Source organism: Sus scrofa, chromosome 6, assembly GCF_000003025.6.
Source record: "Sus scrofa isolate TJ Tabasco breed Duroc chromosome 6, Sscrofa11.1, whole genome shotgun sequence".
Classification (NCBI taxonomy): domain Eukaryota; kingdom Metazoa; phylum Chordata; class Mammalia; order Artiodactyla; family Suidae; genus Sus; species Sus scrofa.
This window is the reverse complement of record NC_010448.4, coordinates 144,426,882-144,443,603: the sequence shown is the minus strand read 5'-3', so window position 1 is coordinate 144,443,603 and position 16,722 is coordinate 144,426,882. Positions and strand designations below refer to the sequence as shown.

The 16,722-nt window shown below is 39.6% G+C and overlaps 1 protein-coding gene across 3 annotated transcripts in view; it reads right to left on the bottom strand.

Annotated features, from left to right (window-relative positions):
• Nucleotides 1-16,722, bottom strand: part of WLS (wntless Wnt ligand secretion mediator) — a 287,021-nt gene that overhangs the window by 86,056 nt on the left and 184,243 nt on the right. Inside the window, exon 1 of one of the 3 annotated variants that reach the window (XM_021096489.1) lies at nt 5,579-5,834. The exons of the other annotated variants lie outside the window; for them this stretch is intronic. The gene's annotated coding sequence lies outside the window, so the exon portion shown is untranslated. Of the gene's footprint in view, nt 1-5,578; nt 5,835-16,722 lie in introns of those variants that run through there. 3 annotated transcript variants of the gene reach the window in all.

Genomic DNA, 16,722 nt, shown 5'->3' with positions numbered 1-16,722 from the left:
CAAATGTGGACTTAACAACAAACCATCTTATTTTACCAAATTATATTTCTGATCAAATCTAAGTTGCCCAAAGGCAAGAGCCCTACGTGCATTCCTTCTGTAGCCCATGGCCAACCCAGTTCAGGGACTGTAGTGACATGTGCCAGCTCATTCTTTGTTCTGCCTCACAGATTCCTGAGTGCTCCAAAGAAACCTCCAGTCATCAGAATGCCTACTCAAGTTTCCCACCTGTCCCCCCAAGTATCAGTCTGCTTGGGCAGTCGTTAAAGCTTCTCCTGTGCTTCAAGAACTTTGTATTAGCTGCTGGGACATCCTGTTGCCATCCACTTCACACAGACATCCAGCTCAGCAGGAGTGCATGTTGCAATGAGCTTTGCTTCAAAGCCAAGCACCTGGCAAAGTTCCAAAAATTGTCACTAATGATCTCCACCAACCAGTTGGTGCTCCAACAGTGGTACAAAACACACACACACACACACACACACACACACCCATCTCAACTACTGTTCTAGTTGGAAGAGCTCGGTTGGTTCTATACCTGATTTTATTTTTTAAATAAAAATCATGTTACCAAAGACCTATTCCACCAAACATAAGCAAACTTTCCATATATATCTTCTACAACACAGTAGTGGTCTCCATCAACCTATCTTTAAACCAAAGGCATAGTAAGTACATCCTTATGGAGTCTTTTGGTTGAAAAAGAAAGGAACCCTGCTCAAAGCTGCCTGAGCAAAAATTAAATTAATCAATTCATAATGAAGATGAAAAATGTCCAAAGACAGTGTGGTCTGTAGATAGTGGTTATTTTGAGAACAAATTATATCAACAGATCTCATTTTTTTACAGTCACTGAATTCTACCTTATAGTTTACTAGCTTCATTTTCGGGCTTCATTGGAAGGGCTCCAGCAGTTGCAGGCTGATATTATCTAGCTTCGAGTTCAGTAATAAAAAAAGAGGACATCTCTTCCTGGTAGCTTCCACAGTCTCAGAGTTCATTCTGATTCGACTAAATTGAGCCATGTGTCCCCTGTGGCTTGGTTACATGCCCATCCCTGGAGTCAGAGATGATGATGCTCTTAAACTGCTTGGACTGAGAGTAGAGGGGGTTCCACAGAGGAAATGCAAGGTCTTGCTATCAAAAGAACTAGGCTGAACCATCCTCCCAGCTCAGTCTTCCCTTTTTCCCTAACCTCTAAGACATCGTACTACAAGGATGATCAACTTTGAAAATAGCAGACCGAAGGAAACAACCAGGCAAGTCATAAAAGAGTGCAAATAGCTAATAAGCATACGAAAATAGGTTCACTCTCACTAGGAATCAGAGAAATGTAAATTAAAAGAAAAAGAAACTCTTACCATTTTGGCAACACTTTTTAAAATAAAAATAATGGAGTTCCTGTTGTGGCTCAACGGTTACCGAACCTGACCAGCATCCATGAGGCCATGGGTTTGATCCCTGGTCTCACTCAGTGGGTTAAGGATCCAGTGTTGCCATGAGCTATGGTATAGGTCACAGACGCAGCTCAGATTCCACGTTGCTGTGGCATAGGCTGGTGGCTACAGCTCCAATTGGACCCCTAGCCTGGGAACCTCCATATGCCATGGGTGTGGCCCTAAAAGGCAAAAAAAGACCAAATAAATAAATAAATAAATAATGCCCAGTACTGGCCAAGATGCAGGGATATGGACACTCCCAGGCTTGGCCTATGAGGTATATATATGGGTGGTTATCATTGATCTCGAAAGGGTGAGCTGGCAATTATTATCAAAGCCTTTAAAAACAAGCATGATTTTTACCTAAGATAAATTTACAGAGGCAAAATCGTTAAGAAAATAATTAAGGGTATGAATAAACATTTAACTACAAGAGAGGTTTTCCCAGTATTGCCATTATTTAGCCCCCAACCTGGAACTAACATCAAAGGCCAACAAGAGATTAGGTAATTTAATTATGGTCATCCATTCCATGGGCTAACATACCAACACCAAAAATGGCCTTTTACTGCATATTCGCCAGCATGACTTACACAAGGGAGAAAGGCACACCATGGAAGTGTCACTGCAGTGCGTGACCATACCACAGCATCACCTACTAGCTAAGACTAGGTCTCCTGGGTGCGCCCTCGCTCCTTCCTTAAGATTTACCATGGGGTTCTAAAGATGCAGATTCTGCTCAGGGAAAGATCAAAACATCCGGACACCCTCAAACAGGCTAAAATTTTTTGTTCCTTCAAAGAAACATTTTTAAATTTTTATTTATTTATTTATTTTGTCTTTCCGTCTTTTCTAGGGCTGAACCCACGACATGTGGATGTTCCCAGGCTAGGGGTCCAGTTGGAGCTGCCAGCCTAGACCAGAGACACAGCAACAAAGGATCTGAGCCACATCTGCAACCTACACAACAGCTCACAGCAACGCCGGATCCTTAATCCACTGAGCGAGACCAGGGATCAAACCCGCAACCTCATGGTTCCTAGTCGGATTCATTAACCACTGAGCCATGGCAGGAACTCCCAAAGAAATATTTTTAAACCTATTTGTTTAACAATTCTTTAAGGGAGCCGCTGAGTGTTACGTGGCGAAATTACAGACAATGGATCACAGACAGCATGTACTTGTCCTAGAAGATGGCGCAAAAAGTAATGTTTGGTTAATATACAATGACTTCTACAAGAAACAATTCTCTATATTAAAAAAAAAAAAACTAAGCTTTTTTCTTGTTGTTCAGCCAATCATCTTGCATCAACAAATCTTCAAATTCTCAGTGTAATTCCACCACAAATGAATCTCACCAAATCAACCCTTCTCAAACAAAACTAACCACAAACACAGCTCTTCTCCATTTCAGTTTCCATAACTTTAAAATGTGAATATTCCCGGTGGACCGACCTGCCTTAGAGTATTGTTGGTCAAATCAAATGAGATAATTTCTATGAAAATGCTCTGAAGAAGGATAAATGCACCATACAAATGTGAGGTATTAGGAGTATGATTTCATTACCTAGGTAAAACAAATACTCCTCAAAGCATCTCTGAGTCTCTGTCTAGTTTTTGGCTCTACCATAGTCTTCAACTTCTTTTTGCATAGTCACTTCTAAACACCAGATGTTGGCCTACAAAATTTCCTTGCAATGAAAGGACAAGGGCCCTCTCTACTTCCAAACTGCAAGAATGCTTTTAAAAGTGTGGTGTTTCTAGCTATTGAAAGTTAGGTGATTAAATAACAGGGAGAAACCTCAAGGATAATCCAAAAAGCAGGCAGACATGACTGGTTAAGACTGGAGGCTGAAACGGAAAAAGGCAGTGGCATAAATGAATATAGAGGTTAAGGGTTTTCATATTATCTCACTCAAGCCACAGCAATTAAAAACCCTAAAAGACATAAACTTTTGAGAGTGAGAATTCTTTGAGAATTAGTACCCAGTCCTACCATTAGCAATATTTTACAGCGCTCCAAATATTTTCCCAAAGGAAAAACACTGTTTTAAAAAAAAAAGTTGTTTCTTAGTAGGGCTCTGTCTCTATACTGTGGACTTTATATAGAGTTTTTCTACACTCTCTTTCCCATTTTGAAGAATGCTAAAAGTTAAATGAAACATGGATGGGTCAATAATAAGTACACTGAAGTTCTTAAGTGCCCTTCTTTTTAAACCTCCACCCCAATTACATCCCTCCCTTGAGGATATTTACAATCCTCTATGACACATGCTCTGTACCTTCTTGGTTCAAGGAAAACACACCTACAGCATTTCAAATTAACTACTGACCCTTATGCTCACACTATAAACAAACCCTTTTCAAAATCTCAATTGCATTGTGTCCACATTGATTAAAGCTTGAAGCTTGGTGACCTCATGTGGTGTTAACTTCTCCCATGCACCAACAGCATTCTGCCTTTCTACTCAATTACCCCCTTTGGTGCCAGAGGATCGCTACCCAATGAACACACACAATGGACTTCTGCTTCATTACACTAACCAACAGCAGGATAGAAATAAGCAGAAGAGGAATAAACAAGCTAATTTATCATGAGGACAGAGCAAGCTTTCACCAGTCTCGCCATGGAAAACTTCACTGGTTAACAGGAATATCAATAGTCTGGGGGTGATGTTTATGATCTTACAGATTCTAACAGAGCCAAACAGAACCTCAGTGTGATTAAAGAATTTTGCAGATTAGCAGGTGTGAACACATGCACACAAAAACTATGCCTTAAAACTCTGGGGTCCTACATAAAACCTGCTGAATAATTATTTGGGGAAGCACAACCCAGGGCTTTGGATAATGTGAACTGACACCTTGGTAATTTGCCCCAAGTGTTCGACCTAACTGTGGGGCCCCTCTTATTCATCTTTGAAGAGGTGGTCAGGAGGGACCCAGCCTCTTTGTGAGAGGGGTCTGGATGTTCCCCCCTTCGTTAGGCATGGCAAGGGCACAGCAGCTGATTGAATTAACAACTTTGGAGGGCTTCGGTCCCAGTTCCCAGACATTAGCACCATCATCCAGAACAAATTAAAAGTCTCACAGCAATTAAGCTGATTTTGAAAATGAATTTCCCATGGTTCAATGGTTCAACAAGCAATCTTGAGTTAAGTATTAGACAAGAGTTTTAGAAGGAGAAGCGGAGGAACTGACTGCGAAATTTGCCAAGTAAACGTATATTTGGTAGAGGCATAAACAATAAAGCTTCTGCTAACCAGGCTTTTACATTTCTTTTATATGAAATTAGAAATAGTCACAGAAGGGTGAAAGAATAAAAAGTTAACACAGAATTATATTAAAATGGTGGATTTTTGGAGGATTCTTTTTTTCCCTTTGTTTTTAATTGCTCTAACATCACTGCATTCCTGTTGAAAAACAAATAAAATTGGGGGGGGGGGCAAAAACGCATGTTTCTCGTCACTAGATTTTAATTTCACACAAACAACCTAAACCCAACTCTAGAACCATCTATATCTCTCTGAACCAGTGTATTCAGGTTCAGAGCAGGCATAAAGCCTTTTATGTCAGTTTTCCAAGGACGCTAAGGGATTTAACACTGGGAACTCATTCTTGGGTTGAAAGAATAAGACTAATAATAAAAAGGCACATACCACATCCTATGTGTTCACTATTTGCAAGTTACTCTACACAGAGTTATCATTTCACAGATTATTTCATTTAATTATCGCAGCAATGTCACAAGACAAGCACTACACATCCCCTTTTACCCAAGAGATAGATGAGGAAATTGTGGCTCTGAGGTTAAATAATTTGTTTGTTCAAGGCCACATAGTCAACAAGGTGTACAGTCAGGATTTCCATCCAGTCCTGAGCCCAATGCTCTTGCTTACATTGAAAATAGCAAACTCCCATTTCCACTGTGGTTCTACCTAGCCTTTAGAGCAGTGAATGGGTTTATAGCACACACACACACAAACATTATTATTTTAGAGGAAAGCCTACATGATGACGTGATGACCCAGATGAGGAACTCCCGTCGCCCTTTCAAGTCTCTTTTCTCTCCATCACCACCACTCCCTCTCTCCTGACCCTTAAGGTGGGGCTCTATGTCCCTTCCCCAATACACCCACCTCTAGCCGGAAGGTCTGGATAAGAGAAGTCCACATCCAGCTTTTGGGTGGTTTCTGCTTGGCTTCTCCTTGGATTCTGTTTCCTTCCCTTTCAGCTTATATCTGCTTCTTAAATCTCTGTTCCCACATCTCCACCTGGCTCCACTGAAAATCAACAGGCCCAGGTTCCTCTTTGCCTGTAGGCACATATTCAGCACAGCACGTTTCAGTTCTGTGCAGGAACCTGGAAGAATGTGTGGATGAATTCATTCCCACCCACCGGATCTACAAGCTGAACACAATGGAATGCAGAGGTGGTTATTTGAATGTCTTAGGCTTTCTTGTCAAGGGCAGTTATAAAAGCTGACATCATAAGTTCATTACAGATCTCTAAGAAGAAACCATAAACACATCTGCAAAATTCTTAGAAGGGAAATTTTGGAAGATGAATTTCCATCTTTAAAAGTTTATAGAAAATTAGCACATTATGTGGTTTCTTAAAGAAGTCCCTAAAAAACACCCTCATGGAGCAGAATAAACGCACTTACTTCTTAAAGATAATAAATCACAAAATTCCATTACGGTTCAACATTCCCATCCAAAGATTCAACATTTTTTTTTCTTTTTTTTTTTCTTTCCTTTTGCCTTTTCTAGGGCCACTCCCGTGGCATATGGAGGTTCCCAGGCTAGGGGTTGAATCAAAGCTATAGCCACCAGCCTATGCCAGAGCCACAGCAACGCCAGGATCCGAGCCATGTCTGCAACCTACACCACAGCTCACGGCAACACTAGATCCTTAACCCACTGAGCAAGGCCAGGGATCAAACTCACAACCTCATGGTTCCTAGTCAGATTCATTAACCACTGAGCCACAACGGGAACTTGAAGATTCAACATTTTGATGCTTGTGCCTGTTCTCTTTTTCCCATCAACCTTTATCAGCCAGTACGGATAACCAGTGACAATCAATTCTCTGCCTTTATGGTCAAATAAAGACCAAACACAAAGATCAGACTTAGCAGTAATCAGTGTATAACAGTAGGCACAGGTAATGAAACACTCTCATTCCCTGGGTGGGCAGGAAACTTGGTTCAAATCTTATTCTCTCATTATGACTTCTTTGGGCCTTAGTGTCTACAATACAACAAGAAAAGGTCTGAGCATATAAACCATGAAGGTGACATAATTCTTTAAGTTCAAGTGAATAACAAAAAACCTCCACTAATTTAAATGATAAAAGAATAGCCCAAATGAGTGTTAGGAATTTTAGGGCAGACCTTAAAGTTGAAGCATTTTAGCTACCTCTGCAATAGGTCCAAAATGCAAGGCACTTATCTATTTCTTCAAAAAGTATTACTGACCACCTATACTGCACTACCCCATCCTTGCTCTTATGTAGTTAATAGTCTTAGAGGGATTATATTTTTTTTCTTTATGATTCCTTATAATACAGCATGATAATTCTAGCTAAAGCTTCAGAATTAGTTAATATTTTATAAGAAAAAGATCGCTTTTTTCCTGGAAGCTTGACTTTCAAAGGTCTTTGTCATTTATGTTATGTCTGGAAGCAAAACTTTTCCCAATGGATGATGATTTTAATTTTATAATGTAAAACAGAAGGACAATTGGGATTTGCTATGCAGCTAGTATGGATGGAATCTCTCTCTTCCATGTATTAAGTGATATTCATTTAAAAGTCATGCTACCTTAGCTCATCTATGCTTTTTATGAGCTGTGACGACTGACAAGCATTTTAAAAGGCAAAAAATTTAAGATTCAAATTAAACCTTGGTGAAAACTATCACTAACTGGGTCAAAAAGTGAGTTAATTGCTCTAATTCACCTAATGTGTGGACGACATGCTTCTTGAATGACTCTTGTGTGGTTTAAACTTAACGGGAAGGCTATCAAGCAGGGTTGCTAAGTTTTGAATTTTATGTAATCCACTAAGAGGCAGAAATAAGCCACCATGAGCCTAACTAGACATGGGATGACTCAAAAAAACAAAATCCTTAAAAAGTTAATTAGCCATGACTTCTAAATCAGGGGAATGGCTATCACACAGATTGATTTAACACATATGCACAGGTAGCTTAGGTTCTCTCATTTAAACTTACGACCTCTAGTGAGATTTTTAGATGAGGAAACTGAGTCTCATAGAATGAAAATGATTTGCCCAAGTTTGATAACAAACCAGATCAGACCTAAACCACAGGCCATTGGTTAGAAATCTACGTGTTTTTTTTGTTTTTTTTTTGTCTTTTTAGAGCTGCACGTGCAGCTTAGGGAGGTTCCCAGGCTCAGGGTCCCACTGGAACTGTAGCTGCCAGCCTACGCCACAGCCACAGCACTAGGGGATCTGAGCTGAGTCTGACACCTACACCACAGCTCAAGGCAACACCAGATCCTTAACCCACTGAGAAGGCCAGAGATCCAACCAGCGTCCTCATGGATACTAGTCAGGTTCCTTATGGCTGAGCCAGGATGGCAATTCCAAGAAATGTGATCATTTTGAATGGAATGATCAGTAAGTTTATCATTGAACAGAAACATGGAAAACCTTAAGCCAACACCATGTTGTTTTGTCTTATGACCCTTTCTAGGAATCTTATAAGAAGCCCAAGTCATTAAAGGGAACTTTCTAAATTTCTGTAGCAGTGAGTGCTGCTTGGCTGGGAGAGTTACTTGAAAGCGAGGTACAGCTTTCCTGGACAAATTTATGTCAGTCCTGACCTAGCAATGTGATCCTTTCAAATATATACTAGTGCTGACTTTGTTCAAATCCCAAGCCTACTTCTCATCCCTCTCCCAAGCCATATGTTCTCTCTCTCTCTTAACAGGTGAGTAGGGTAGGGGAGAGGGGCATGGAAGAAATCTGACAGCTATTAAAGGAAAAAAAAAAAAAAAAACTAATTGAAAGGTGACCTTAGTCTACGTTAGTTTAAAAATCTGGGGTGTCTACAAATTATCCTGTTTCTTTCTCTTTCATCAAACTGTTACCCAGAAATTCTATGTTCTCATAGAGCAAAACTCTGTGCTGTTGGGACATGTTCAAAGAATGGTACCTGCCAAGAATTTAACACCAACGCACTCATGAACCTGCAAATGCTGTAAAATAAGGAGCAAGGATGACTGAAAGGATATCTAAGGCCCTGGGATTGCCTGTCACAGACAAGCCCCTCCCCACCCTACCTAACCCTACCTCACAATTCTGAAGAAGCTGGTCCCTTTCAAGTGCACGTTATGTTCTTTAAATGACAGCAAAACCCTGGCACGATCTTTCCAAAACCTCAGTAAAAATCTTATCTACAACTTGCCTCAGCCCAGGCACGCAGAGGCTAAAGTCAGAGCCCATTTCACACAAGCCAGAACTAGCTTAACAGAGCAGAGCAAAGAATGTGGGGACAAGTATTTTCTACATTTCAGGCATTCCGTTCTCAGGTGAGTTACAACCTAAATGACAGCAGAGAAAATATATAAAAACCCAGGGTAAAAGAAACAGAAAAAAGACCTTGATCTGCCTTCAGAGAGGGCTGGGTTTCAAAAATATGGAACCCAATCCTTTGGCTGTGATCACATAAAATCAAACATGTTAAACAGAGAATTTTAAAAATATATATTCGTTACAGCTAAAGCAGAGGATGCAGAAAAACAGTGCTTTGTGACTCTTAGTTTCAACAAAAAAAAAAGAGGAAGAATTTACTTGCACCTCTAAAATCGTAAAAATATGCTCATCAGTAACAACGGCACAAGGCCTTCAACATTTTAAGCCCTATTTTAGTGAATTTTCTACTTGCAATTAGCTTCAGAGTGAAGAAATGACAGAGACAAAGGATGACCAATTTTGTCGTTTCTTTTGTATACAAAATAGACGCCCCCCCAAAAATATTGAGCATGTCGCTTCCCTTAAACTCAACATAACTTCAGAATTATGCCTGCCACAAACATCCCCTGAAAGCACAAAAGTTAGTCACAATTTTAAACAAAGAATCATCAGACTGATGAAGTCTTAAAACTAAACATGAGGATGGCGCTTCAGCTGGATTAGTAAGGATGTCTCATAATGCATGAGTTTGGGTTTTTTTTTAAATTTTAAATTACGTTTTCTCAAGCAGGAAAAAGGGTATGTCCCACACTCTCAGTAAGCAAGGAAGAAATTTAGTTTTTTGCTTTTTTAAAATTATGTGATGTTCTTTAAAATCCACATAGAACAGCTTAACATTCTATATAACCCTATTGCTTTATGAAAATTAGCTAAGAACATTAAGTTCACAAAGGCAAGCAGGAGACAGCCAAGTTATTGCTATTTTATTTTCGAATAACAGAAAAGTCAAGAGAGCTACAAGAACCTCAAGTTGGGAATTTCTGCAGATTAACTCTATGGCCTCAGACAGAAATCGGATGGTCTTCGTGCTGAAATTCAAGAGGCATTAGAACCTGAGCTGAAACCAAGGTTCTGCCTCTTATTGTATAAACAAAGCCCCTTCTCTTTCTTAGGACTCTGATTCCTCTTCAACGGAGGTAGGACAAGATGGTCTTTCATCTTTACAATTTAATAGCAACAAGCGCCATAGCTTCCAGTCAGGCCAACCACCACCAAAGCAGACAGACAGAGGAGACCCAGAAAGCTGCACATCTGGCAAATGATAAGATCACACAGCTCTAGAGTAGAATCAATTAACATACCCCAGCTTATAATGTAGTGGTGTGACTGCGGTGGGGAGGAGGGGGGGTGCTACCAGGTGTGTGATGATTTGCCTATATCCAGAGACCCCCAGAATCCTGGGCATGCTCCCTTTCTCTTCCTGTGTCCTCATGTTACCTACCACATGCCTACACCTCTCTGATGCCAGGGAGTTTCTGTGGCAAACCATTCCCACTGTTGCAGACTTAGAAAATGGCATAACCCAACTCTATTAAAATTGTCTACAGAGAAAAAGTAATAGACCTGGAGTAAAACTGTGCATGCTTGAGGGCAATGATTTAGACTCATGTTCTTATTTGCTAGTTATCTGCAGCAATATTCATATCTACCATTTGGGGAAGGTTCATTATGAGACATTTGATTATAATGGGAATTCATGTTAGAAAGCAGGCTGAGGAGTTCCTGTCGTGGTGCAGTGGTTAACGAATCCGACTAGGAACCATGAGGTTGCGGGTTCGGTCCCTGCCCTTGCTCAGTGGGTTAAGGATCTGGCATTGCTGTAAGCTGTGGTGTAGGTCGCAGACGCGGCTCAGATCCCGCGTTGCTGTGGCTCTGGCGTAGGCCAGTGGCTACAGCTCCGATTCGACCCCTAGCCTGGGAACCTCCACATGCCGCAGGAGTGGCCCAAAGAAATAGCAAAAAGACAAAAAAAAAAAAAAAGACAACAACAACAACAACAAAAAACAAAACAAAACAAAAAGAAAGCAGGCTGACCTCGGTGCATGTAAAAACCCAAAATGAGTAACACACTGGGTCTTTTCCCTTCCCTCTCCGAAATAGATCCATGAATCTGGAGGTGTTTGACAAAATGGTAGTGACTCAAAGAAGAAAAAGAATAGAAAATAAACAACATCAAGGCTAAGTTCCTCCAGATCTAAGAGCAGTGAGGTACAGAGAAGGAAAATTAGGACACAGATATAGGGTTAAGTGGATGGTTTCAATAAAAAGTCCTTTGGGAATCACATCTCTGGTGGACCTGGTCCAAGAGGAAACCCAAAGGGTACCTTATCCTCACAACAGTGGATTTCTCACCACAATCGTCTGTGAAACAGGAGGCCTCTGTCCCACATCACAGACGAGGGCAGGAGCCAAGGAGCTTTGGCTGATTAGAGGTCATGGAGACCACAGATCATCTGTAGAGTTACAGCCAAGTTCCTCTCCACTACATGATGCTGCCTTGAGACCAGACCCTCTCTCTTTCTCCCTCCTCCCCCCTTCTATGGAAGGGGTCATCCCCAAACTAAAAGCATCAGTTAACTGGCTCCCAACCAGCACTCATTGGCTTAACATTATTAATCTGGAGCTTGAAGGAAAAAAAAAAAAAAAACTATCATTTACTGACCTTCTTCATAATGAAAAATCATAATGCCTTGCCAAAACAAATGTGGTAAGTTGGCCTCTTCTCTCAATTACCTGTGCTTTCTTGGAAACATGTATTTGTGGATAAAGCCTCTGAATTCACCCAGGGAATTAACTAGAAGATTAAGAAGGTCCTTTAATTCCTGTGGGTCAGTGAAGTAAGAATGCCCTTCACCAGGGCATATTAAAAGAATGGAGCAGGAAGGAAAAAAAGGGAGCAGAAAATTGCACTTGAAGACCCAGAATTAAACAGGCATAGTAGATAGAAACACTAGCTCAGTTTGGGAAGAGTAGGTGGCATCAGAAGTAGATTTTGGACATCCAGGCACATCCCAAAGAGATGTTCTCATATGTTTACAAAGGCCTTAATTTTTCTTTCCTGAACCATATTCTATTCCCATCTCCCTTTTCCACACCCACATTCCCCTCTCTTGTATATACAATATTTAAAATAGCTATATTCGGGACCTATTGTGTATGCTGAGTCTAGGTGGCATTCAGGAGGTGAGTTATTTCAACAAGTTTTCAATTTCAACTTTCAGGCACACTTTGCTGTGTGTAATTTCTTTTGGGGGGGAGCTAGGGTGTAATTTCCTCAGGTTCATCCCTCGCCAACATGGTCTGCAAGCATTGGCCAACGCTTAGAATGGCTGGTAAAAGAGATATTAATATATATTAGGAATCTGGATTATTTGTATAGGAAGTAACTAGGTCAATGAATAGTACCCAGGCAGTCAAGGGAGTATGTGGTTTGGGAAAGGGGGTTTGGGAAAGGGGTTGAAGCAGAAAATTAGTGAGACTGACCTTTTACCTTCTATTGAATATATGTAGAATCAATTTCATCAAACTTGGCTCTTTGTTTCCCATAGAAATTGAAGGAACAATAGGAAGAGGGTGGCATTAGATTTAAGGGCATGGCTTGATTCAGTTCAGAATCATGGGCTTGAATGCCAGCCCTCTTACTTACTACTTTGGTTAACTCCAAAAAATTCCTTAAGTGAGCCTCACATTCATCTGAAAACTGGCAAAAATACCTGCTCCTCTAGGTCGTTATGTTCATTAAATGAATCAATACATGTAAAATGTTTTCCATAGTCACCCAATAAATCTTCAAAAAAAGCAACAAATTGTAATTATCCAAATCCCTCACTACTGGTCAGATGACACTCTGATTATTGCTTTTGCTCCTCTACAAAATTTAATTATGGGTGGAACATGGTCGGGGTAGGGATGGGGGGAGGGACAGGTAGTGCTTAAAGGCGAAGAACCTTTGGATTTTTGTATTCTAAAACATGAGTTGCTCTTTTCTATAATTTGTCAATCCTTTTAGATTAGCCTTATTATGAAAAGGTTAACTGCAAAGCATTTCATCATCAAGTTTGAGAACTTCAATGCCGCAAGCTGCTCCTCCCTACTCCCATCCCCATTCTCATCCGGGCACTTTCTCGGGGACCCACCCATATGTGGCACACCTATTTGGCCACCGTTACCACATTTTTGGAGAAAATACAAGACCTAAATGAAACACACATGATCACTTAAGATCTTGATGCTATCTCTCATCATCTCTTAGTTTCTATAAAAACTGAGGGCAGTAAATTTTTCAAAAAAGAAAATTTGTCAACATTCTTTCCAGAAAACAAAATATACCTATTTGTGGTGTCAGCATGGAAGCCTCTGGTTTGAAATGCCCTCAGTATTATGCATGCGTGTGTATATAAACAAAAATTATCCTTTGGGGAAACAGCATTTTCAACTTTCAGTAAGAGGCTCTTCGTTCAACTTCACTGCCAGTCCACATCTTCTAAAAACCTCTCCAACCTCAGCTGATTTCTTCTCTCCAGCTCTCCCTTTGAAAAGGTCCAGACTTATATAACCACATACCTATGTTAAAACCACTAACTAGAGAAAATAAAATTGAGTAATCCTCCTTAAGGGATCAGAACTCAAACATTTTATGGCTAATGAACTTGGCTGCTCAGCCGATTGGATGATTCATAGACTTGTGGGGGCTGGTTAGAACCTGTAAGAAATTGGTTGGAAGGGCATATATAGATTTCTCAAAAGTTGTCCTCTCTTGGCCTGGGCAAGGCACTGCTTTATTAAGCACAGCTGGACTCCATTTCACTTATCATATTTGATATTTTTCCTTTAATATATTACCCAATGATTTAAAATGAGAAATTAGTTCCATTTGTAGTATTACTTATCATGTCTTTCTACATTCAAACCATTTTTATTTAGCCCTACAGGTCAAGGCTTTGGGAAGTGGGGGCAGGAGCACCTAATGGTTGATAATTCTGGATTAACTGGAATCCAATCCCAGCTTTGACACTAACTAACTGGATAATCCTGAACAATCTGACTAGACTTTTCTGTACTTCATTTTACTTACATGTAAAATGGGTACAACAGTCTGATTTAGCAAGGCTTTGCATGGATCAGATTGAATAAAGTCTGGCACATAGGGTGCATTTAACACATGTTAAACATTATATTGTCTTATTAATATGTCAGGATGAAATATTAACATAACTATTTCATGACATTAACATAACTATTTCACGCGTTCTTAAATTTCCAGCGAATGAGTGAGAACTATCACGATGTCAGAAATGTAGGAAATCTTTTGCTAGTAAACTTGGATTAGAAGGGACTCATTAGAACCTCTGGTTCTCCTAGGTTACTTGGGCTTCAAGTCCCCTCTTTTTCCTAAGTCCCAGTCAGCACTGTAGCCCTATCCTGGGTGTACATTAGGCTCTAATCAATATTTTGCACATTAAGCATATAACATGCATGAGTTCAAAGGTAAGGACTTTTGTACAGTTCAAATTCTAAATCTCCATAGAAACACCTTTGAGGTGTTTCACACCTTCTTCTGTGAGGAAGATAAGGTAAGACTCTCCACTGTCCACATGGCTTTAAAAGAAAATTTTAAGGCCACATTATTACAAAATGTCAACTAGCTAGGAGAGGCTTTGAGTCTAGATCTAGGTTCCAAGTAGGGGACTTGAAAACCTTACGAAAGCTACACTATTACCTCAAGGAAATGTTTCTCACTTTGAGAAGGAAGAAGGAAAGTTCCAATAGCCGGCTAGACAGGCTGTACTAAATGCTTAGATGAAAGCATGATTAGAGATTGCTAGCACTAGCATGTTTCTGTTGTAATAGCCACGTTGATGGTTTAGTTCTTTAAAAGTCAAATAATGTAATTTGAATTACAAAAAAAAAATCCCACCTTTCACAAAAGAATTTCTGAGGTTGCACAGTACTTCCACAAACCACATTAGATACTCTGCTAGTTAATAAAGAAAGAAGACCTGGTATAGTCAGATATGAAACTTTACAATATAAAAAGCAGAATCAAATACAGAAAAATGTAGGCTAACATCAACCAAAAGCCAATTCATTTGTTCTTTTCTCAATAGATACCTAAAACTGCAGGATTACAAGTATTGCATTATTAATATATGCTAAAGTATAATAAATACCACAATAAGCGTAAAATCTAATGTATTGGAAAGCAAACCCTTATATACTCTGCATAACTGTAATTTTATTTAATTTCTTAAAATCCTACCACTTTCAAATAGATGATAGCAGCAGCAGCAAAAAAAAAAAAAACTCTTCACATGAATGCATCCCAATCAAAACCATCCACAGCACCCATGCAAACAATAATACCACAATTATATGGGCCGTATCTCAGAAAAGCAATAGATAATCCCATGTAAAAATTAAGAAAACTGATTATATATGTCTGTACATGTATGTATATTATATATGTATACATATAATATCGCCAGCAATTAAAAAAAAAAAAAGGCTGCTCACATAGTGAGCCTTTGAAAGAAAGCAATCTTTCCTAAAAAAATAACAATGGGCAATCTGTTGATATTTAAGTTTGACACATTCTCATTTATAGCTATGCTTAAAATGCAATAATTTTCTATTCATCCAATCCTGATCTTTATACTCTTACCAGTTTTAGAACAGGTGGGAACAGTGACCTGCTTTTCCAACCATTATATCCCCCAGACATGACTAATTTAAAGCTGAGCAAATTGCACATAATGGGCCAGGGAATCAAGTTCACGATTTTTAGTCGGCTGCACTCTTGTTTCAGGGCACATGGTCTCTTCTTTCCCCTCCCCCTTCCACCACCCCTGCAGCTGCTTCTCCATGAACTAAATTCACCAAACGTGAAATCAAAGGAAAATTATTTTTTAAATTTTCTGCAGGCTTATTTTTAAGGAGGATAAAGATTAAGCTATATCTTTAAAAATATTTTCTTTTCCTTCAGGGATTCTTAAGTTTTTAAATGAGTTCTAAATATAAAATAAGTTAAGGAAACCTTCTCAACACATAAGCAAACAATAATCAGATGCATGATTTTATGATGGCTCAAAGTTTTTATAAAAGCATGGCATAATTCAGTCAATTCTTAAGTACCTCAAATTCTGCCATATAAGATATTGCTTTCCAGAGCCTTCTTGCAAAAATCCCATTAAAGGTTTAGCAGGATACAGACCCTGGCACAAAACAAACAAAATAAGCACAAAAACAAACAAACCCCCCAAAAATTTGGTTCTAAGAAGGAGTGGAGCAGTGGAGGATTTAAGCTGACTAAATCAAAACCCAATCCCTCTTACTTCCTTTTTTACTTAGTGTTTAAATTTTTCCCCATCAATTCTAGAAGGTTACAGCCAAATATCAGTCAATACCACAAAAAACTCTCCAAGGACTGAAAAATTCATACAATTTTATAACTGAGAGGGACCTTCGACTCACCCACCTACCAATGAGGAGACAAGCCTGTTGGTTAACTGAAAAAGTGCCTAGCCACTTTGGCTGCAGATTTGTCATTACTGTTTTGGGGTGGTGTTTGTTTTTGGTTTGAGAATATGTGTGCGGAGTACTTCAGGTGCTTCCAATCAGGATCTTGGCCATTCAGATCCACCCCCTTCCTAGGCTGTTGTGTTTCTTTTCATCTAGGACAACAGTGATCAAACAGGAACATTATATATACCAAGGCCAATTCAAAGTGAAGATTTCACTTTCTCACTTGGCCTCTGCAGATGAATTAGAAAGACACGGCACA